This window comes from Schistocerca americana, chromosome 3 (assembly GCF_021461395.2).
Source record: "Schistocerca americana isolate TAMUIC-IGC-003095 chromosome 3, iqSchAmer2.1, whole genome shotgun sequence".
NCBI classification, from domain to species: Eukaryota; Metazoa; Arthropoda; class Insecta; order Orthoptera; family Acrididae; genus Schistocerca; species Schistocerca americana.
The window spans coordinates 317,240,832-317,264,206 of NC_060121.1; the positions used below are offsets into that span (position 1 = coordinate 317,240,832).

Genomic DNA, 23,375 nt, shown 5'->3' on the forward strand with positions numbered 1-23,375 from the left:
AGAGCAATTCGGGGATGGCGATTGCATCTTTAAACACGATCGAGCACCTGCTCATAATGCACGGCCTGTGGCATGGTGGTTACAAGACAATAACATCCCTGTAATGGACTGGCCCGCACAGAGTTCTGACCTGAATTCTATAGAACACCTTTAGGATGTTTTGGAACGCCGACTTCGTGTCCGGCCTCACTGACCAACAACGGTACCTCTCCTCAGTGCATCACTCCGTGAAGAATGGGCTGCCATTCCCCAACAAACCTTCCAGCTCCTGACTGAACGTATGCCTGCGAGAGTGGCAGCTGTGATCAAGGCTAAGGGTGAGCCAACACCATACTGAATTCCAGCATTACAGACAGAGGGCGCCACGAACTTGTAAGTCAAACTTGTAAGTCATTTTCAGCCAGGTGACCGGATACTTTTGATCACATAGTATTTCAGGGCAGAGGTTGCGCTGATTTGTATACATCGTATCGAAAATCCGAGTTCTTTGACTCTTCTTCTTTATTTAAAACGGCTCGTCTCGTAACATCGCAACCCAATTATTTTTTGCTTCTAGTTTACTAGACTGTTTACCTGTGGCTGTAAAAACAGGCCTACCAATTTTTGTTAAAGGTATGGAGAATTTTTAATTAACAGCTATCAGAGGAACATTAAACATTTTGTGAAGAAAGTACGTTTCTCATAACTGAGATCGCTAAAAATGCGCTCTGGGCTGGGATAAGCCTTTTCGGTATGTGTGTGAGCTACGTTGTGAACATCGAACCACCACACTTTTCCTGTTGACACTAGCATCAACAGCGAGCAATCTAATAAGACTGCTCTCTCTATCTAATAAAAGAATTTATACCTACATTGATGAGACAAGACGTAATGACCAGGCCGGTCCGAGTGGCCGAGCGGTTCTAGGCGCTAGAGTCTGGAATCGCGCGACAGCTACGGTCGCAGGTTCGAATCCTGCCTTGGGCATGGATGTGTGTGATGTCCTTAGGTTGGTTAGGTTTAAGTAGTTCTAGGGAACTGATGACCTCAGAAGTTAAGTCCCATAGTGCTCAGAGCCATTTGAACCATTTCGCAATGACCAGCTAAGTAAGGAGCCAATGCAGTAGAGTACTCTCTGTAAAACCGAATTGGAATACCATCAGGACCTGGCGATTTATTTATTTTCAACCCAATCAGCTGCTTCACAATCCCAGGGATGTCTATCACTATGTCCTCCATACGGGAATCTGTACGAGACTCAAACGGCGGTATGTTTGTACGACCCTCCTGCGTGAAAGGGATGAAGGGTAACAGGCAGATTCCATATTTCTAGAAAGCATTTGAAACGACATTGGTTGCTTGCAAGTGGGATTGTGGGCACGTGACGCGGTAAGGGAAGTATGCAAGTGGAGCAAGGAGCAGTGGCGGAATCAATATAGTGACGTTAAGGGCGACAAATTCAGAAATATACTGATATAAGCTACTCTGATGAATGGCGTATTCTTATAGCCCTGAGCTTGAGAACGAGCATCTCGGAAACAGAGAAGCTGATCGGCTGTTCGCGTGCTACTGTCGTGAGAATCTATGGAGAGTGATTGAAGGACGATGAAAGCACGAGGAGACAAGTTGCTGGACGTCCACGTCTCACCACAAAACTGGGAGGTTCGCCCCATGTGTGAAGCACTACAGGTGGCGAGCTGTGGCAAATCAGACGATAGAACAGGAGCGGCGTTAAGTAAGTAATCCAACACTTTTTCCCGAAAGCATGTTAGTTTTGTTGAGGACTCCAATACACCATATTATTCCCTTGTCTTTTTGGTACAAAACCCTATTTTTCAACACAATCTCCGTTCAATGCAACTGTCTTACGCCACCTTCACAGGAGGTCCTGTATGCCCGCACTTTATCGCCACTTTATTGGTCGACGTCGAAGCCAACGTCTTGCTGCATCAATAATCCCCACTCATTCACTTACTGCTTCCTGCGGAGTGCATCGTTCACTGGGCCAAACAAATGGAAGCCGGAAGGTTCGAGATCCGGGCTGTAGTGTGGAATGGGAAGAACAGTCCAATGAAGTTTTCTGAGTTCCTTTCATGTGCCGCTGACTCGTGTGAGCCCTTGCGCTGTTGTGGAGGAGAAGAAGTTCGTTTGCATTTTTGTGGAGACGAATAAGCTGACGTCGTTTTTCCAATTTCCTGGGGGTAGCACAATACACTTCAAAGTTGATCGACGCACCATGAGGGAGGACAGTAAACAGAATAACCCCTTCAGAGTCCCAGAAGACCGTTGCCGTTACTTTACAGGCTGAGGTGCGGCTTTGAATTTTTTCTTCGGAGGAGAGGTGGTGTGGCCACTTCATGGATGAACCATGTTTCATCGTCTGCGACGATTTTCGACAAAACATTGTCGTGATCAGCCTAGTAACGGCAAGCAATTCCGTACAGATGGTCCTTTGCTGCTCGTGATGGTCTTCTGTTAGGCGGTGAGGAACCCAGCGCAGACACAGCTGGTGGAAAAAACTGGTTAAATGGCTCTGAGCACCATGGGACTTAACATCTCAGGTCATCAGTCCCCTAGAACTTAGAACTGCTTAAACCTAACTAACCTAAGGACATCACACACATCCATGCTCAAGGCAGGGTTCGAACCTGCGACCGTAGCGGTCGCGCGGTTCCAGACAGAAGCGCCTAACTGAAAATGGCCGAGAAAAAATGTGTTGCAGCACTTATTGAACGCCCCTCGTACTGTGGTGATCCAGTCACAAGTGTTTCGGAGCAAAACGTTCAGTACAGATCGTTGAAGATAGTAGTGCCCCGCAGCAGACGACCCTTACTTGTGCCCATATTGCCTCTACGACTTCATCATTTACAGCTGCGGTGGGGACTGGAACACAGTGATTGCCCAGCGGATAAAGAAGAACCTGTCTCCTAGACGGATGGCTGTTGATTATCATGACACCAGGTCGATGGTCGTGTCTGCATCCGCCGTCACCAAGGCGAACAACAGTTCTAAATACGGGCCACGCCACAGATTCAGGCCGAGGAGGGTAGTATTATGCTACAGTGGACAAAAGCTTTGACTTCCGTGGGACATTTGGTGGTAATTGCGAACATTATTGAGGACCACCTACATGATTTCATGCTTGATGTCTTCCCGACGGCGATGTTTCAAGCGGGTAACCATCCTCGTCACAAGACCAGATTCGTGTAGAGTGGTTTAAGGAGCATCATAGCAAAACCCACGTTGATGTCTTCGTCTGCAAATTCGTCTCACGTGAACTCAACGAAACACTTCTGGGACGCTATTGGTAGCCAGCTCCACGGCCACAAACCAACGACCCTTAATTTACGGGAAATTGCGTGATCGGTGCATCGTGCATTGATATCTGGTGCCACATACCTCTGCAAGCCTACCAATAACTTAAATCCATCCCACATAGGTCATAATGTTTTGACTCATAAATGTAGTCTGCGACGAACCCTCAATAATCGTTCTCTCGTTACTGCCTCCGATGTTCAAATTCCTTCGACCTTCAGCAGCCGAGTAACACATATTTTTAACACGTTTTTATTACGTCGCTTTCTCATCTGCTTGTTCAGACAAATTTTTCAATTCATTTTAAACTAACTTTCTGATGAGCTACGGACTTGAAACTTTCAATACAACTCAGAACTGAATGACAATGCACTATTAACTCGCTTTCTTGTCTGGTGTGCGGCGAAAGGTACTTTGTTCTCCACTGTAACTTTCATTACAGCTCAGAACTCGACGGCAATGCAATATTAACCTGCCCTCCTGTCTGGTGTGTGGCGGTGCTATTTATCCCTTTTACTGTATCGCTTGCGAGTGTTTCTTAGTAAAAACAGTTGTTGGTAAGTCCCCGTGGGGACTCAATTCGCTCTAATTTATACCTTCAAGATAAATGTTTGAAATAGACTGAAAATTTTGACACACACAGAAGTAAAAAGCAGAAAATAATAATTTATATAAACTTTTTAATGTAACATTTTCTTAAAACGAACTGGAAACCTGGCCTCTGTGGCCGAGCGGTTATAGGCGCTTCAGTCCGGAACTGCGCTGCTGCTACTGCCGCAGGTTCGAATCCTGCCTCGGGCATGGGTGTGTGTGATGTCCTTAGGTTAGTTAGGTTTAAGTAGTTCTAAGTCTAGGGGACTGATGACCTGAGATGTTAAGTCCCGTAGTGCAAACAAAGATAACCAAGTAAAAGAAAACAAAATAAATGAGACAAAAACAAAACACGATCAACTATGACCCGCCTCCACGTGGCGGGACACGGGCAACGGTGCGATCGGATGTGGGAACTGGTGTGGAGGTTCAGCCATATCAGCGCCCATATACCGATCGCAGCGGCTAAGTGGTCAATAAAGACCCATCTTAAGCAATTAGATGGTGGATCGTAAAATCAGGGTGGCAAGTGAAATAAAAAGTGCTTAGAGCCATTTGAACCATTTTTTGAGCTGGAAAGTATAAAATAATTTCTCCTAACTCCATACAGATTCCTAACTCGATACAGACAGTCCTGAAAGTTTGTGCTTATTATATTTTAATAGATACGAAAATACTTGTAGAATTTAGAACAAAAAACGTGGGGTGCATGCAGTACATAGTTGATGCGTGAGTACTTCACCTCCTTACTATTATATGTTGCACGGCCCCACGGTTTTCGTTTTAAATTCTACAGGTAATTTCATAGCTATTAAAAATTCACTAGTACAAATTTCAGGACTATCTATATGGGGTTAGGCATCCGTATGGGGCGAGGAGAAACTATTTTGTACTTTTAATACGTTTTAAAAACGTGTTACGTTAAAAAGATTTTTATTTAAGTAATTACTTATTTTGACATGTGTATGGTCGGTGATCTATTCCGTATCGGTAAAGAGAATTCTGTAAAGAAGATCTTTTTGTTCAAGTTTCGCATTAGAACCGAATGACAGAAATCCACGCGTTTTCCATCATCCCACGAACAAAATTCACGCTGAAATGACGCATGATGCAAAGGGGACCTCTTTGTGTGTAAAATGTGAAAATGGCTAGACTGATTTGTTATGGAAGTACTCGCAATCTCTCTGGAGCTAACATGAGTGTTACAGCAAATGCTGCTAGAACGTAGATTTATTTAGCTCTGCTGATTGAGGGCAAGCCTTTCCGCTTTGCATCCCACTCCGTACTCTTCCAACAATAACTTTTCTTTGTTTGTTCTCAGAACTGTTACATTGATGTACTCATCCTGTGAAAATATTTTTCTAATTTTCCTTACTTGGTGAAAAATATTTTCCGTAAATTTACTGAAAATGGAGACTTTTCTGTTTCCATTTCTAGTCCTTTGTACCTTGGTGTCCACTATTTCTGCAAATGTACTGTATACTGATCACACATCCCAGTCTGCATGCGGAAATCCGGAAAGAGATCGGATCTGTTTGTTGCCAACAAATCATTCATGGGTTGCTTACTGAACCATTTGTTGTAGGTAATTTTCAGAGACAATTTTTGTAATTGTGTCGCAGGGAGCTTTCCTTCGTCTGCTATTTATCGAGTTAAGATGTTCTGAATCAACAGTGGGGTGCTTAAATCTTCAGAAACTATTACTGAATGTTTTTGTACCATACGTCAATCGGTTTGATGTTAGAAAAATATTTTATGTTCTAAATTACGTATTTTCTTCGGAAATAGCCATTGGATTTTGGACTGTGGAACATTGCAGTATGTTAGTATCAGCGTAGCTGAAGGCAATTTTAGGCAAATTCTCTAGGAATTAATTTGATTTTTGAAGACAATATAATTGTCAGCTACTTTCCTGACATGACCTAGAATAACTATGCTTGCTGGTAGCATGTGGTGCCTTAAACAGAAAAGTAACGTGTATCTCCTTCTAGGGTTCGTGACTGTTGAGCTCCTTATAGTGTTCAACTGTGTTTAAAATTCTTAACTAGCAAAACAGGCTGCTAACTGTTCTTATAAGAAGTGGTAAATCTTTTACTTCTGTGATATTAACTAAAATAATGAAGCTACGAATAAGCGAGCAAATAACTAAAAGCTATACTTTTGATTTTTAACTTTATTGGTACTATCACAAACAGTTTTCAATTTTTTAGAAATGCTGAAAGATACCTGGTATCTTGCTCACGTGAAAATGTATCGGAACGCACTGAGGTCTTGGTAATTTCCAAGAATGATTGCCTGTCGAACACGTGGGCTCCTAACGATATAATCGAACGTGCGACTCGATGTCAACCACATGACTCTGGTGGCGCGAGTTATGGATATTGACTAGAGCAACGACAAAAGACGAACGTTTATTAAGTTATAGTTAATAACAAATGAATGTACGAGTAGTAACTTTACTTACTTTATTCGTCAGCCACGTCTTATTCGTGCACTATTGCTCGTGTTGTGTAAGCTGCCAGCAGCAATTCTTTTTCCCATAACCTGGGTACACTCTTGCTATGTCAGTCAGGGATAGCAGGAAAAGAACAAGCAAAATGCAAACAAAAAAAGCAACTGCTCGATGTTCTCTATTTTATGAATCAAAACCAATGTACGTCCAAATTTCTGTTTACCTGAACTACTATAAACAGCACTGACTTCCAACTATTCATCCGGAAACCACAACGTCGTAAGACTGTCCTTTCAAATGTTCGGATCGTTCGTTTCATGTAAGTAAACACTTAAATGACAACTGTACTGCCACACCGTCAATGATTTTTGGAAATACAGAAGCGTCCGAACTTACCCGTCGGCTTTGACCCATGACGTCACAAATGTAGCGGAAACGACTATAAACGACAATTCCAATATGGCGGATATAAAAACATCGCATACGTATTATCCAATATGGCGGATATAAAAACATCGCATACGTATTATAAACACTGAAATACACAAGTTTCACAAAAAGCCTAATGACTCTAACGGGACAAGCGTGGGAAATTGGGGGTTTTTGGGTGGGGACAAACTAAATATACACAAATGTAGCCACCGACCGCCATACAAAACCACGCAAAACAACGAAATAAATCAACATCACAAAACTGACCAAATACCAAAAAACACATTCCTATCCAGAATCGGACACTTCCCTTGACCTATATAGCTCAACAGAACCTACCGATCACATCCTCCAATACAAAAAAAAAAAACGAACACTTCCCTTACACCTACATACATCTACAACAGCTCCCAATCACATAAATTACGATCGAACACTTCCGTTGACCTATATAGCTCAACAGAACCTACCGATCACATCCTCCAATACAAAAAAAAAAAAAAAACGAACACTTCCCTTACACCTACATACATCTACAACAGCTCCCAATCACATAAATTACGATCGAACACTTCCGTTGACCTATATAGCTCAACAGAACCTACCGATCACATCCTCCAATACAAAAAAAAAAAAAAAAAAAAAACGAACACTTCCCTTACACCTACATACATCTACAACAGCTCCCAATCACATAAATTACGATCGAACACTTCCGTTGACCTATATAGCTCAACAGAACCTACCGATCACATCCCCCAACACCAGCCTAAAAAACCAACACTTCCCTTACACCTACATACATCTACAACAGCTCCCAATCACATAAATTACGATCGAACAAAGATAATAATAAACAAGTGGTACTCGAGGCCAGGCAGGGGGGGGGGGGGCTGCGCCCCCCCCTGACCCCCCCCCCCCCCCGCCAAAAAAAAACCTCCCAACCTAACCTCGTATTCAGGGCTACGCTACAGATCAATGTGTAGGTCCCTAACGTCACGGGTCAAAGCCGACGCGTGAGATCGGATGTTTCTGTTGACACAAAACATACATCAAAAACAAAAAAAAAGGAACTTACCTCAAAAAAGTTCCAGCCCCCACAAACTAGATTGGCCACCACAATCACACACAAATGTACACACGCACGCACGCGGGAAATACAGAAGCGTCCGATCAACAACTTCGGCGATTAAACCGAATAGTTGTAAGATCTTGATAACTTCTAACGGTGTCTTTCATATCCATTCCTGAACAAAAAACCACAACCAAATACACTCAATAACAAACTCACCCAACGTACAGCAATGAGCATTAAATTAAAACAAACGAAAACCATGAACACACCACCAGAGAGCACCACAAACAAAAACAAGACATCTACAAACACGCTACAATCGCAAAACAAACTCCGCGCCGTAATGACGTCACACACCACAACACGCTTACGTCACGGGTCAAAGCCGACGAGTAAGATCGAAGGTTTCTGTTGACCCGTTTTGTGTAAGCTGCCAGCAGCAATTCTTTTTGGTAATTTCCAAGAATGATTGCCTGTCGAACACGTGGGCTCCTAACGATATAATCGAACGTGCGACTCGATGTCGACCACACGACTCTGGTGGCGCGAGTTATGGATATTGACTAGAGCAACGACAAAAGACGAACGTTTATTAAGTTATAGTTAATAACAAATGAATGTACGAGTAGTAACTTTACTTACTTTATTCGTCAGCCACGTCTTATTCGTGCACTATTGCTCGTGTTGTGTAAGCTGCCAGCAGCAATTCTTTTTCCCATAACCTGGGTTACACTCTTGCTGTGTCAGTCAGGGATAGCAGGAAAAGAACAAGCAAAATGCAAACAAAAAAAGCAACTGCTCGATGTTCTCTATTTTATGAATCAAAACCAATGTACGTCCAAATTTCTGTTTACCTGAACTACTATAAACAGCACTGACTTCCAACTATTCATCCGGAAACCACAACGTCGTAAGACTGTCCTTTCAAATGTTCGTATCGTTCGTTTCATGTAAGTAAACACTTAAATGACAACTGTACTGCCACACCGTCAATGATTTTTATTAAAAACGTTGATCTGATGATCTAAACTCCATTTTCGTCGATCCACTAGCTTAATGAAACATTGACCGCAACAGTCCTCCGAGAAACACTGCATTCACGTGAAACGAAATCCGCTTTCCGCACGTGACGCCGAATAGAAGGGAAATTGAATGCGGTTTTTCCAATCTCTTACTCAGCCGGATAACATTGAAAAGGAGCTAGGAAATTGGCTTTTCAGCCCAGGAAGCACGCTGAAAGCCGCGTATCTAATAACACTGTTGCCCGGAAACGCACGACATTCTCAAAAGAATACCCTTGTCTTTGGAAGTACAGTAGGCAGCTATAGTGTCACTGCAATTTAAAATATTGCTGACAAACATATCAAAATTGTGTGCGTATTCAGACGCATTTCAAGACGATGTTGAGACAGACAGCAAAGAACTGATGTCACTATTGGAAAGTGATTCACACTGATAACCGAAGCCTGTTTGTCAGAATTTCTGGATTGACTTTTGTGTTTCTTTTACTCAAGGATGTTAATTTGAACAAGTGAAAGATATGTCAGGTATCATGGTATAGTTGTATATGTGTGTGGGCACTTTATCACGGCATATATATATATATATATATATATATATATATATATATATATATATATATATATAAGGTGGCTTTAAACATTGTGAGCTAACATGAGACTTTTAATTAACTTATACCGCGATAACACTCGTACGGACGTCGGCTGCCACTAAAGTACGTACGATACAATATTTTTTTTAAACACAACGCGTGACTCACCGCCTTCTAATAAATAGTTTGCGTGAGCGCTGCTATTTAGAAAAGAAAATATGTTTATTCTTACGCAAACTGTAATTATTAATATGGGTCTCAGGTGATCCTGGTTATTCATGTACCAAACTACATAAAGATTAACTGAGATATTGCGGAACTTATTGAATGAAAATATTTTCAATATTTTTTGTTTATTATTTGCAAGGAAAAACTGGAGAGAATCTCATCTGCCGTTAGGCGGCCAAATTCGAAACATACTGAACTCATTCAGTGCTGTGAATTTTGGTTAATGAAATCTATCACTACTGTCTTTAACTTTGAAATTAATGAAAGATCAAAATTGAGAAGTCTCTCGCTTTTACATGTAATAACATGAATCGTCAGCGTAATGGCCGACTAAATCCTGCTAGGGAAGATGAGCTCCCTGCACTACAAAGTTCTGTAAAAACTTGGTTAATGAGAATTAACGGTTGCGATTATGAGAGGTGACAACAAAGACAATAATATACACTTTCTAATAACAATTTCTATTATATTTTTCAAAAATACAGATAAAACTTAGTTAATTATGAGACAGCACTACAATGGCGGCCTACCGCTAGATGAAACAAAAACAGGAGAGCTTTCAATAAAGCAATAGTCTCTGGTCATGTTAATTTTCATCACACAGATAAAAAGAATGTTCTTTTATTTTAATATCACATCGCTGTTTGTGACCATCACTTGATGAATGTCCAGAAGGCTGGTGCACGTTTGTCACAACAAGTTCCGTAATGTTTTGATGTCCGTGGCACACGATACTCGTCCGGATCGAACCGCGCGGCTGCTGCGGTCGCAGGTTCGAATGCTGCCTCGGGCATGGATGTGTGTGATGTCCTTAGGTTAGTTAGGTTCAAGTAGTTCTAAGTTCTAGGGGACTGATGACCACAGATGTTAAGTCCCATAGTGCTCAGAGCCATTTGAACCATTTGAACTCGTCCGGATCAGGTACATTACATGGTAAATCCAGACCATTGATGTTGTAACCATTGCAAAGTAAAATCGACCTGTGACACTACAAGTTGGTGGAGGGCTCTACTGGGAGGCGGGACGATCCGTTCCTGTTTCGTAGAAAGCTGTCGGCCGCTGATGGATCCACAGGCACACACACTCTTGCACTTCCTCGCCCGACTGAAACCGACGTCAACACATGTCTTTCTTCAGGTCGACAGAGATGTGAAAATCACACGATGAAAGATCCAGGCTGTATTGAGGATGTTGCGGTGTTTCCCAACAAGTGAAGCGTAGCCTTCGTACGATTGACGTAGTTGGGGCGGGCATTATCGTGCTAGAGATGATTCCGTCCGATAGCATTCCTGGTCGTTTTGACTTTACGGCGCGTCGCAGTTTCTGCAAAGTGCTTCGTAGCCCTACGCATTGATTGTGCTTCTACGCTCGAGGAACTCGACGAGCAGAAGAAGCATCCTGTTGCACGATAACGGCCTCTCCCACACTGGCAATCGGACGAAGGCTACGCTTCAATGATTTTGTTGGGAAACACTGGAACAACTTCCGTACAGCCCAGATATTTCACCGTGTGATTTTAACGTCTTTGGCGACCTGAATAACGACTTGCATGGACGTCGGTTTCAGCCGGACGAAGAAATGCCGGAGTGGGTGTGGTTGTGGAACTGTCAGTGGCCGACCGCGTTCTGCTAAACAGGAATTGATTGTCTCCTCTCCCAGTCGTATAAATCTCTTAACGTGTATGGTGATTACTTTTGAATGAAACCATTCCATGGTCCCGTTGTGGCTGGCGTTTGTTTTTCACTTGACTGGCCTTTATAAGAGGGTTGGAACTTTAATAGTGGCAACTATTTATTTACAGCTCGCACAAAGTAGATACGTGTTTCAAAGTTTTACTGACCTTCGAAGTAGTCACCAGCTTTGTGTATAACCCGTTGCCAGCGATGTGGAAGTCGTAGGATACTCTTAGCAGTGCCAGTTGTGTTGACAGTTCGAGCGGCGCGGTCTATTGCCCGACGAATTTGTAGCAGTTCTGAAGCAAACGTCGTGAAGTGTTTCCTTCAGTTTAGAAATAGAGTTGAACTCACGGGGGCTTAAGTCAGGGGAGTGCTGTAGGTGGTACGGCACTTAGCAGCCCCATCAGTGAAACAAATCAGTTTAAAAAAAAATGGCTCAAATGACTCTGAGCACTATGGGACTTAACTTCTGAGGTCATCAGTCCCCTAGAACTTAGAACTACTTAAACCTAACTAACCTAAGGACATCACACACATCCATGCCCGAGGCAGGATTCGAACCTGAGACCGTAGCGGTCGCGCGGTTCCAGACTGTAGCGCCTAGAACCGCTCGGCCACCCGGCCGGCAAACAAATCAGTAACAGCTTTTACTGTACATACTTGAGGATTGTCCTGCAAAATGATGGTTAGGTCCTGCAGAAAGTGCCATCACTTCTGTTTCTATGCACTTCCCTTTTGGAACACAACCTAAAGCCGTAATGACATCGTCAAAACATATAAATACACTCAGCAAAGCACCGTCACGTAGAACTAAAATATGATGTAAAATAGGCCATCACTTCTGTGTCTATGCTGTTCATTTTTGGAACACTACCCACGAGCAGCTTAGAGACAGAAGTGATGACAATTTCTGCAGGACCTGACCATCATTTTGCAGGACAATGCTCAAGCACGTACAGTGCAAGTTGTTACTGATTTGTTTGACAGATGGGGCTGCTAAGTGCTATATCACCTACTGCTCTCCCCTGACTTAAGCCCTCGTGAGTTCAACACGATTTTTAAATTGGAGGAAACACTTCACAGCATTCACTTCAGAACTGCTACAAATTCGTCGAGCAATAGACCGCGCCGCTCAAACTGTCAACACAACTGGCACTGCTAAGAGTATCCTACGACTTCTACATCGCTGACACCGGATTGTACACAGTGCTGGCGACTACTTTGACGGTTAGTAAAACTTTGAAACACTTATCTATTTTGTACGAGCTGTAAATAAATAGTTACCACTATTAAAATTCCAACCCTCGCACATTAACAAAAATCTTGTATTAGGTCAGTAACAATTTTCACTGGCCTGCACTATGGTTAATTTAGGTAGTTAACCGTTTCACTGCGGACCATAGATTTCTGTACTAGAAAATGTTTGCATTTTAAATACCACTTTGAAAATTCTAAAAAAAGGAAGGCGGGACGGCATTCCCCGCTTCGAGCGATCTATACTCGGCGTTTCAAAGTCTTTGCGACAAAGGTCTAGGGTGACAGATCACGGCATAGGGAACAACTTCTGTCAGAGACTAAGTGTTCGCTGTCGCTTCGCAGTGACGTTAACGATCCTTTTAGTATTCGTAGGCCCCGGGACGACGACGGTTGATGGCACTAGCAGGGACTACCAACCAAGTTTGCTGCATACTCCTTGCCCCAGTAAACTGCTAGAGTGATTTCCAACAACAGAACTGTAAGAATGAGTGTCTTTAAGAGGAGAAAGATATTTTATAAGCGAATCAATAATTTGAGTTTAGAGACGCCTACAGTCTTTCACGCGGAGGGGGTGACTGGATGATAGGCAACACACACTGCATACGAACGCTGCAGAGTACCTGCACCTTCCGCTTCTCAGGGGCACAGTTGCGAAGGTTGTTCGGAAAGTAAGGTCCGATCGGTCGCGAAACGGAAACGACAATGAAAATCAAGTTTTATTTGCAACCGTCTGTTACACGTTCCAGCTACTTCTCTAGATAGTAACCGATCCGACTGAGACATTTGTCGGAGCACTGTGCCAGCTCTCCAATACCATCCTCATAGAAGCTGCCTTCTATGAGGATGGTATTGGAGAGTGCTTCCCGCCACTTCTCTATGCTGACCTTGTAACTTGTCTGCGCAAGAGTGTTGTCTTCGTAGCCAGCGAGTCATCTGAGCAGAGATGACAATCAGAGGAAGACAAGTCCGGGCTATACAGTGGTGATCAAACACTTCCCATCGAAAACGCTGCAGCAGTATCCGCACTGCCCCTGCACAGTGCTGTCAGGAATTGTCAAAAGGAGGAACTGCTTGTCAGTTACGCTACGCAGGCTGCATGAAATCAGGCGAAACCTCTCACAGCGCTTCATACTTCATACTGTTGTTCTAGCCATATTTACGTCCTCTCTGTGCTCTCAGAACTGAAAAGAGCGACGTGATGCGATTAACGGGCATACTAGAGACACGTCCAATACGTCTGTACACAGCTTCATCGGATTTTCACCGTGGTTTCCATTTCGCGATCGATCGGACCTTACTTTCCGAATAAGTCTAGTAATTTTTGTAAACGATGTCTACACTGCAGTGCCGCTAGGCAGCTGGGAAGTCTCTAACAAAAGTTGTACGCCATGACGTGATCTACCTCCATAGACGCTTGTCACAAAGATTTTGAAACATTCTGTACATCTTCATCTTTCATTACATACAGACAGCATGTTACTAATTACAAAGATTTCAAGTGACCGTTACACTGTGTTCTATTATAAAGGGTTTCTGATGTCCGTTCTACTCTTGATTTCTCTATTTAATACAGTTCTAGTGCAAAAACCCTGTTCATGATCATGTTAGCTCTAGTTCATGTAGTGTCTATTATATGGTTTTCCTTTACCATATTAGAGAGTGCTTGCTATGAGTATAGCGGTTTAACACCACATATCAGGTATGTCTATCTGTCCTTTGTACTCTCATGCCTATACAAACAGGCACTAGTTAAATTCACTGAGGAGTTGCACTTTTTATATATGTCGTGTCTTTTCTTTTGGACATGTCCGAAAGAATAGTCACCAATTTCGTCCTACAGCCACTATGAATCGAGACGCAAAGGAATTAAAGACATTAGCTGCCAGTGGGCAATTATTTAGATCAATGAGGTAAGTTGAAAATCTGTGCCCGACTGGGATTCGAACCCGGGTCTCATGCTTAGAAGGCAGATGTGCTGACCACGTTCTTTTTTTTTATTTTTGTTCTCATTTTGTTCAATGTTGTTCGTTGCATTTGTTCGGTGCGGATGTCCCACGACACCCATTCAAGTTCAGTGTTGAGCTGTTGACTCAGTTTTTTATTACAGAGGGCAGCCAACCCTGTGACCGAACACGCTGAGCTACCGTGCCGGAAAAAAATGGTTCAAATGACTCTAAGCACTATGGGACTTAACATCTGAGGTCATCAGTCCCCTAGACTTAGAACTACTTAAACCTAACTAACCTAAGGACATAACACACTGTAACCTCCCCACAAAAATTTTAAAAGACAGATAATTATTTAAGAGTGCTAATGGACATAGCGCTAAGTGTAACTTCTCCACTGAAATTTTAAAGACAGAAATAATAAATGAATGAGACCCAAACGTAACCTCCCTAGCAATTAAATTTAATGACAATAAAACTGATAATCGCAATCTGACCCAAGTATAAGTTCTTCAAAAAAAAAAAAAAATGAAAGTCAATTCAGTGATAAAACAATCTCAGTAATAATGATAATTCAATTAAACCGAAATATCGGTCTTTGGCCCTGTGCAAAAATCAAAATTAAATTCTTACCTCATTGTAACTGCTAGTCAAATTTCTGCTCTTATTCTTGCGCACGGCTTGGAGGAACTGCATTGCAAATAATAATATTCCTTTTTTTTTTTGTAATTTAACTGAAAACTGAAACTTTACTTTAAGGGAAATGGAACGAAATAGTTACTTCAATTAAATAAAATTTTTATGTAAAATTGCTTTTGAAATCAAAATTATTATTGGGGGCACTTGTTGAAAATTAATTACAGTAAATAAGCTTTACATTATCCGATGATTATCTTAAGTAACAGTATACCTCATTCAGCATCTTGACCAGTGTTGCCGACAGACTACATCACACAACCGCACTGGGCTGCTACTACTGACCGACCGCTCTGCATGACGACTACTAGTCGCAACGACTACTGACAGAGAACTGCTCGCAACTGTACTGCACGACTACTACTAACAGACTGCTCGTAACACTCGCGCGGTCAAGCGCATACTAACCACGATAATAGGCTCTCTGGTCAAAGATTTTAACGTGCCTCACCATCGCTGCTATGTTACATACGTGTTTCATAACCCTCCACTGGGGGGGCAAAAATTTGGCAGCGATGGTGAGTCATTTGGACTTGCCATCACAAGAAATTTTTACAATTTACAGAATATTCAAATTTAGTACATAAATTAAATGTTGTGCACACGCACCGAGTACAAAATATATCAGACAAAGACAAAATGTGAGTACAAAACATAGTAGTAAATCAGAAAACTGTATATACAAATTATTTGACAGAAAACGAAGTGCACAGGCACTGAAAAAATTCTTTAGCATAAACAGAATGGCAAAAAAATCATACACTGAAGTATTGAACATACAGAATGAGTACAAATCATATTGAAAAATGAGAAAAGTGCACAGGCACTGAAGTTCAGTAGAAAACATATTAACACCTAACATAAGTGCACATGCACTGTAGTTCAGAACATATCATCAAAATAAAAAAATGTATATACAATATAAAAGACAAGAGTGTACATATACTGTACGTCAGAACAAATCGAAAAAATGTCTTAGGCATTTTCGCAATAAATAAACATAATAGCAAAAAAAAATCATATCGACAAGTGACATAAATGTACTCGCACTGGAGTTCAGCGAATCGAAAAAAATGTATAGCCATGAACATAAATGATGTTAGCAAAAATGATTTTCACTATGTGACAAGAATTAGGATAGGAAAGGGAAGGATTGTATCATGGTTGTAGCACTTTAGATTGCACACAGCTGTTCTGAAAGTCCATATCTTTCCACAGAAGTACAACACCAAGTGACACAACTTGAAGTTCTTTTTCCATCAGAATTTATCAGCGTAGCCAAGACACTGAATTGTCGTAGTAATATTCCATGTTTTCATTTTGGCAGTACATTAGGTACACCAAACAGTGGGACCATAATAACGTCTTCATCGCTCACAGTGGTGGACAGCATGTCGTGTCAACACCACGCTCTTACAAGGCACACCAACGTAGAATTAGTGCAAAACCAAATATAGTGCTCCATGATCACGAGGATAAACAGGACAAATGGACATTGCAGTTATTCAGGGTAGTTAGCTCATGAGGTGAAGGACATTAAGTCACATAATATTGACAATTACAGTCTGCATTAGTAGTTTGCGGCATTCATAGCCCAGTTATTGAACATTTCTGTACCAAGTATGTAGTATTACAGAAAAATGTTCATTAATTGTTTTACATAGAATCAGTAGCCTTCTTTTCCTAGTTACAAAGCATTATGAAATAATCGCATTCTTTTCCAGTTACAAAGCATAGCATAGTTAATTAATCATTTGTCATTCCAATATATTAAGAATCATTAGCCTTCTCCTAATTACAAATCATTATTAAACAATCACATTCTTTCCCAATTATAAAGCATAGCATAATTAATTAATCATTTGTCATTCCAATAGTAATAATCATTAGCTTTATCCTAATTACAAAGCATTATTAAACAATCACATTCATTTCCAATTATAAAGCATAGTTAATTAATCATTTGTCATTTCAATATAGTAAGAATCATTAGCCTTCTAATTACAAAGCATTATTAAACAGTCGCATTCTTTTCCAGTTACAAAGCATAATTAAGAATCATTAGCCTTCTTCTAATTACAGTTCAGTAATCATTTGTCATTCCAATATAGTAAGAATCATTAGCCTTCTCCTAATTACAGTTAATTAATCATTTGTCATTCTAATATAGTAAGAATCATTAACCTTCTCCTAATTACAAAGTGTTATTAAACAGTCGCATTCTTTTCCAGTTACAAAGCATAATTAAGAATCATTAGCCTTCTCCTAATTACAAAGCATTATTAAACAGTCGCATTCTTTTCCAATTATAAAGCATGGCATTGAAAACAAGACCTAATTAATGGCATAATTAATAACAATTCATTGAGTGACACTAATTATTGGCACTCAGTGGCCAGCAAGTATTGAATAGAATAAAACATTGTTCCTCATTCAGTATTATTCATATCATTACGAAGTCATTATTAAAAATCAGTTAATTAGAGTCATAGCATTAATAATCATGGGCATTATAAGTAGTCTCATTACAATAAACAGTGGCAGTCCTTGGCCAGTTACAAAGCATTATTTTATATATTTTTTTTGTATCATTAAGAAGTCATTACCGAAGTGACATACTATTCAGAGCTAATCAGTATTACTCAGAACTTTCTCAAACTGGTATCACTACTTGGGACTGGTAATACATTTTTTTTTTTTTGTTAGCAATGCATTGCGTTGGGATCGATAATTAATTGCTGAGGCATAACACTATTTGCTTTTGACCTATTGCTGCAAATGAGGATAGGTAACGTCATTCGTCATGAGTCAGCTGTAGCAAGGTTATGTAACAAGGCAGTATATGTGATCACATTTATAAATGATAAACACAAATGGGTAAAAAAAATAAAAATGCAAGTACTAGAACAGATATAATAAGTAACAGGTTTAGTAAGTATCATGAAAAGCTTCTCCTGGAAAAAATACAAAATGGATTATTGACCTGAAAGAAGAAACGCATACTATGCTGGAAAGTAGTGAAATTCGAATTAACAGGTAGTGAAATGTGTATAAAAATGTGTTCCATAGCTGTCCTTTCCAAAACTTTCCGTCATCCTACTATGCAATATAACACCTGCTGTCAAAGCAAACTGCAACAAATACTTAAATAACTACATAGCATAAATACATAACTTCAACATTATCCTCATCTGTAAAGAAAAACTTCATTATTCATCACCTGTAAAGAAAAACTTCGTTATTCATAATACCATATCCTTCATCATTATTCGTCAGCATTTATTATCATCTGCAAAAAATCACTTCATTACTCATTATACAACTATTCCTTATCTCTAGCATATTTCATCACTAAAACTAAGATGTGTAGTTCTGTCTGACAGCCTGCATCAATCACCTTGTATTCTGAAAGAAAAAATTAGTTAAGACTGCTATTCTACGATGAGTATAGTATATTCTTGTTAATGCTTGTTAATCCTGATCCATTTACTCTTCCTCATAAAGTTATTGCATCTTCTTTCGTTTATTCCGTAGGTGAAATTCCCATTTCTGTTGGATTTATTTCTTACACGCATCATTTCTTTCTGAAATTGATGAACAAAGATTAATGTCTTGCATTTAAATCATATACCCACTAAATAATGACTGGTTTATGGAAACATAATTAAGCATACAGCATAACATGACAGAAAACGTAATATGTCACAGACATTGACAGTATTCAGATGCAAAATGTACAGAGAATATCACAATGCAGCAGCAAAAAATGTAAAACAGTCACGATGTTGAGATGTCATAAGGCAAAAAATGTCAAAGTCGACTGGTGTGTGTTATATCTTAACTATTTCACAGTGCATACAAACAAAACTTGAAAACAATCATACACACACAAAAAAAAATGGAAAATGTGCACGGTCTGATGTGTAACGACAAGAAAAGCGACCTGCTAACCTTACCTTGCCGGGCACTTGCCAAGAAAAAATACGATAATCATCAGTAATTAGTCATGTGAATATAATTGCATAAGTAAATGGCATCATAGTGTGTTGAATCATAAAGTGTCTTCACTCAATAAACGGTTTAATGTTTGAGATATGGTGATTGCCTTTCGATTTTCTAGTTCTCAAAGTTTCGACGTGTACAACATTGGGGTGAGGGATGCTGCGAATCCGATATGGACCTGCGTATAGAAGTTCAAATTTACTGCACTTACCTTTTAATTTGCTGGATAAATAGTGTGTACGTACTAATATCTTCTGTCCAACGTGAAAGTCGCGGCGTGTACAAACCTGTTTTTGCTGTCTTCTCCGGCGGTCTGCGGCACGTTTGATGTTGTTCAGCGCAATGTCAATTATTTCGTGGTGTCTTAGTAGACGACATTTAGGGAAGTTTACTAATTCTTTAATTTCGTTTGGTGGTTCAACGTTTTTCAATATAACAGACGGAGATAGCATAGTGGATTCATTTGGAATGGAATTAATTACATCTTGGAATGAGAGTATGTGTGTATCCCAATCAATATGTCTTTTGTGGCAGTATATTCTACACAGTTTACCAATTTCTTTCATTAATCTTTCACAGGGGTTCGAAGAAGCATGGTACTTGGATATATAAATCGGAGAAATGTTTCTGGCTCGCAACATGCGTGTCCATACGCTACTACGAAATTGAGATCCATTGTCAGAAATTACTTTCATCACATGCCCTACATGGAATAGAAAATGTTTTACAAATGCTTTCGAAACAGTTTTAGCAGTAGCTTTACGTAACGGAGTGAAAGTAACAAATTTTGAAGTGAGCTCAACAGCGACAAAGATGTAGCAAAAACCTCTGTTAGTTCTCGGAATCGGACCAAAAATGTCTACAGCGGCCATATGTCTTAATTTAACAGGTATAATGGGATATAATGGAGGAATATGTGAAGTGGTGTCTGATTTAGCTTTCTGGCAAATTTTACAAGACGCTAAAACTCGTCGTATACGTTTCTCCATGTTGGTAAAATAACAGTTCTGTCTCAGTATAAGAAAACATTTTCGTGCTCCGTAATGTGCGTAACTTAAATGAGTGTACCAGATTAATTTGTTGACCAGTTCGTCAGGAATGCATAATAACCAATTGTTGCTGTCAGGATGAGAGCGGCGAAACAGAATGTCATTGCGTACAGTGTAATGGTTTCTAATCGTAACATTTTTCCTATCTTGCCAAAGGTGTTTAATTTCTTTCCACACATTGTCTTTATTTTGTTCTTGTGCTATGTCCTGTAATGACGATGAAATAAAGTTTTCAAATGCAACTTGCTGAATGTACATGACACTGAAATTTGTTTTGCAGAAGTTGGTTGCTACGTCTTGCTGATTGTTGCCGAGAGAACGCGATAGTGCGTCTGCTATAACATTTTGTGTGCCGGGAATGTGAACTATTGTAAAATTAAATTCCTGTAAATAAAGTTTCCATCTACTTAATCTGTCGTGAGTAAATTTAGCTGAAAGCAAAAATTGTATCGCTCTGTGGTCTGTGTAAACGGTGGTATGTCTGCCGTAAAGAAAGTGCCTAAATCTCGTGAAAGCCCATACAACACATAATGTTTCAAGTTCTGTAACAGAATAATTTCGTTCTGCAGGTGACAAAATGCGACTTGCAAATGCGATGTTTTTAATTACTGTAGAACCATCTTCTTCAATTTCCTGGAAAATGTGTACGCCTAAAGCGGTGTTGGAACTGTCAGTGGCAATGGAAAAATTTCTGGTAAGATCTGGGTGCGATAAAAGTGGAGCATTCAACAAAGCATTTTTCAGGTTCATGAATTCAGAATGTGCTTGCTTATCCCAAGACCAAATACTGTTTTTACCTGTTAATTGGCATAATCTGGGTGTGTCTAAAGCAGAGTGATGAATAAATTTACGAAAAAAGTTAATTAAGCCCAAAAAACTGCGTAGTTGTTTCTTCGTCGTAGGAACACTAATGTCACGTAGAGCCTGAAGTTTTTCCGGATCAGATGCAATACCTTCTGCTGAAATTACGTGTCCAAGAAATTTTATAGAAGTTTTGCCAAAATGCGATTTACTAAGGTTAACTGTAAGTCCTTGTGCATGAAAAGTTTGCAACAGTTGTTCAAGAATCAGATTGTGTTCAGACCAGTTAGCTTCTGCGATAAGAATGTCGTCTACATACGTCGTAATTCTGTCCTTAAGTTCTGTCGGAAGTATTGTGTTCAAACCGCGAATAAAGGCTGCTGAAGAAATAGTTAAGCCGAACGGTAATTTGCAAAACTGATAACAGTCGCCAAAACAAAGAAAAGCTGTATATTTTCTACAATTCGGATGAAGTTGAATTTGCCAAAATCCCGATTTCAAATCTAGTGTAGAATAAATAGCAGTACCATGAAATTTCTGTAGAAGTTCCTCTAATGTCTGTGGTCGATCTGTTTCATTAATAATAATGTCATTAATGTGACGTGAATCAAGTACAAGGCGAAGTGAGCCATCTTTTTTCTTAACAATATGCAGCGGGTTTATGTACGGACTAACTGCCGGTTCTATAATTCCTTGATCGAGCATATCCTGCAATTCTTTTTTAACTTGTTCTCTATGAATATACGGAATAGGATAATGCTTAGCTTTAAATGTATCGTGCTGTTTGACTTGAAATTCATACATAAAACCGGACATAGTACCAGGAATGTTGTCGAAAACTGGAGCTTGCTGTAAACGAATTTTGTGTAACTGAGTTCGTTCGTCGTCTGTATTTGCACTGCTTTGTTTAACCTTATCGGAAATCATCTGCATTACGTCGTAGTCAGTTTCGTCTGGAATATTATAGTTATGTACGTATGTATCCGTGAACAATGCAGAATTACCGTCTATGTTGCGTGTTGCGGAAATGACCTCTGTGCGGTTAATTGTTTGTTCTTCCGCAGATAGTGAGTACTGAAATTCTATAGCAAATTGTATATTTTCATCCTTTAACATTAAATAAGAATTTTGAAAATCAACCACTGCATCGTGTTGTACGAGGAAATTAGTACCTAAAATTACGTCTGTTGTCAATAAAGGAACAATCCAAAAATTAGAGTGAAAAGTATGACCTGCAATACAAAATGATAAATGCGTCTGCAAATTAACGTCTGCCCCTTTACTCGGTACTGCTCCTTTCACTTTTGTTTTGCCTAATGGTAATGTCGGATACGTATTCTCTTTGTTGCACTCGTTGAAAGTCTCCTCATTTATTACTGATATAGGTGATCCGGAATCGATTACTGCTGAGAATTTCGATGAACCAATTTTAATTTCGATAACAGGATGTGAAATAGTTTTCTGAATAAATGATCTTTCCTGTAAAAGAGTGTCTCGTATGTCGTCAAAAGTAATTACATTTTCGTGAATAACATTCTGCGTGTCTAAAGTAGTGCTTACGTTACTGGAATATGCAATCTGTACTGTGTCTGGTCAAATTCTGTCGTACGTGCTATTATTTACGGGAGGATGCTGTGGCATATCCACTATTTGAACTGCTCTGTTATTTCTTACTGACGTGTCACGCTATAGATGTTACCTATTGTCTGTTTCACTCATCATAATATGTTGTTGCTGATGTTGTTGCTGCTCATAAGATCGATTGCTATTAAATGTACGCTGAAAATTGTGCTCATCATTCTTTTTACGTCTGTCCTGATAGTAATTTCTATACGGCTCATTGCGATACGAGTTGAAATGGTGCGTTGTCTGCACGTAGTTATTTCTTTGCTGCCATGCGTTACTATTTGTTGGAGCTGGGACTATACGTGTACGCGGCGAAACATTAAAGTTTGGTTGACCTTGTAGACTGCATTGTTGGTTACGTATGCTAAGCGGCTGACTTTCATGCTATTGTAGTGAAAAACATCTATTGTTACTAAAATGTGGTTCCTGTTACTAATAATTTTACACATACTGATGATCACGATTTTATCTGTAATTAAAATTACGGCGGTAGTTGTCATTACGGGAGTGCCTACTGAAAATTGTCACATTCGGTAAAATATTTGTCATATCCGGTTTTCATTACTCGTTTCTTAATACTAGGTAGAGCAATAGTTAAAGAGCAGTTTTGATAGATATAAAGGATAGTAGAAGAGAAG

General features: G+C 40.0%; 1 protein-coding gene across 1 annotated transcript in view; it reads left to right on the top strand.

Annotated features, from left to right (window-relative positions):
• LOC124607128 overlaps positions 1-23,375 on the top strand; it is a 62,050-nt gene that overhangs the window by 8,775 nt on the left and 29,900 nt on the right. The window lies entirely within an intron of this gene.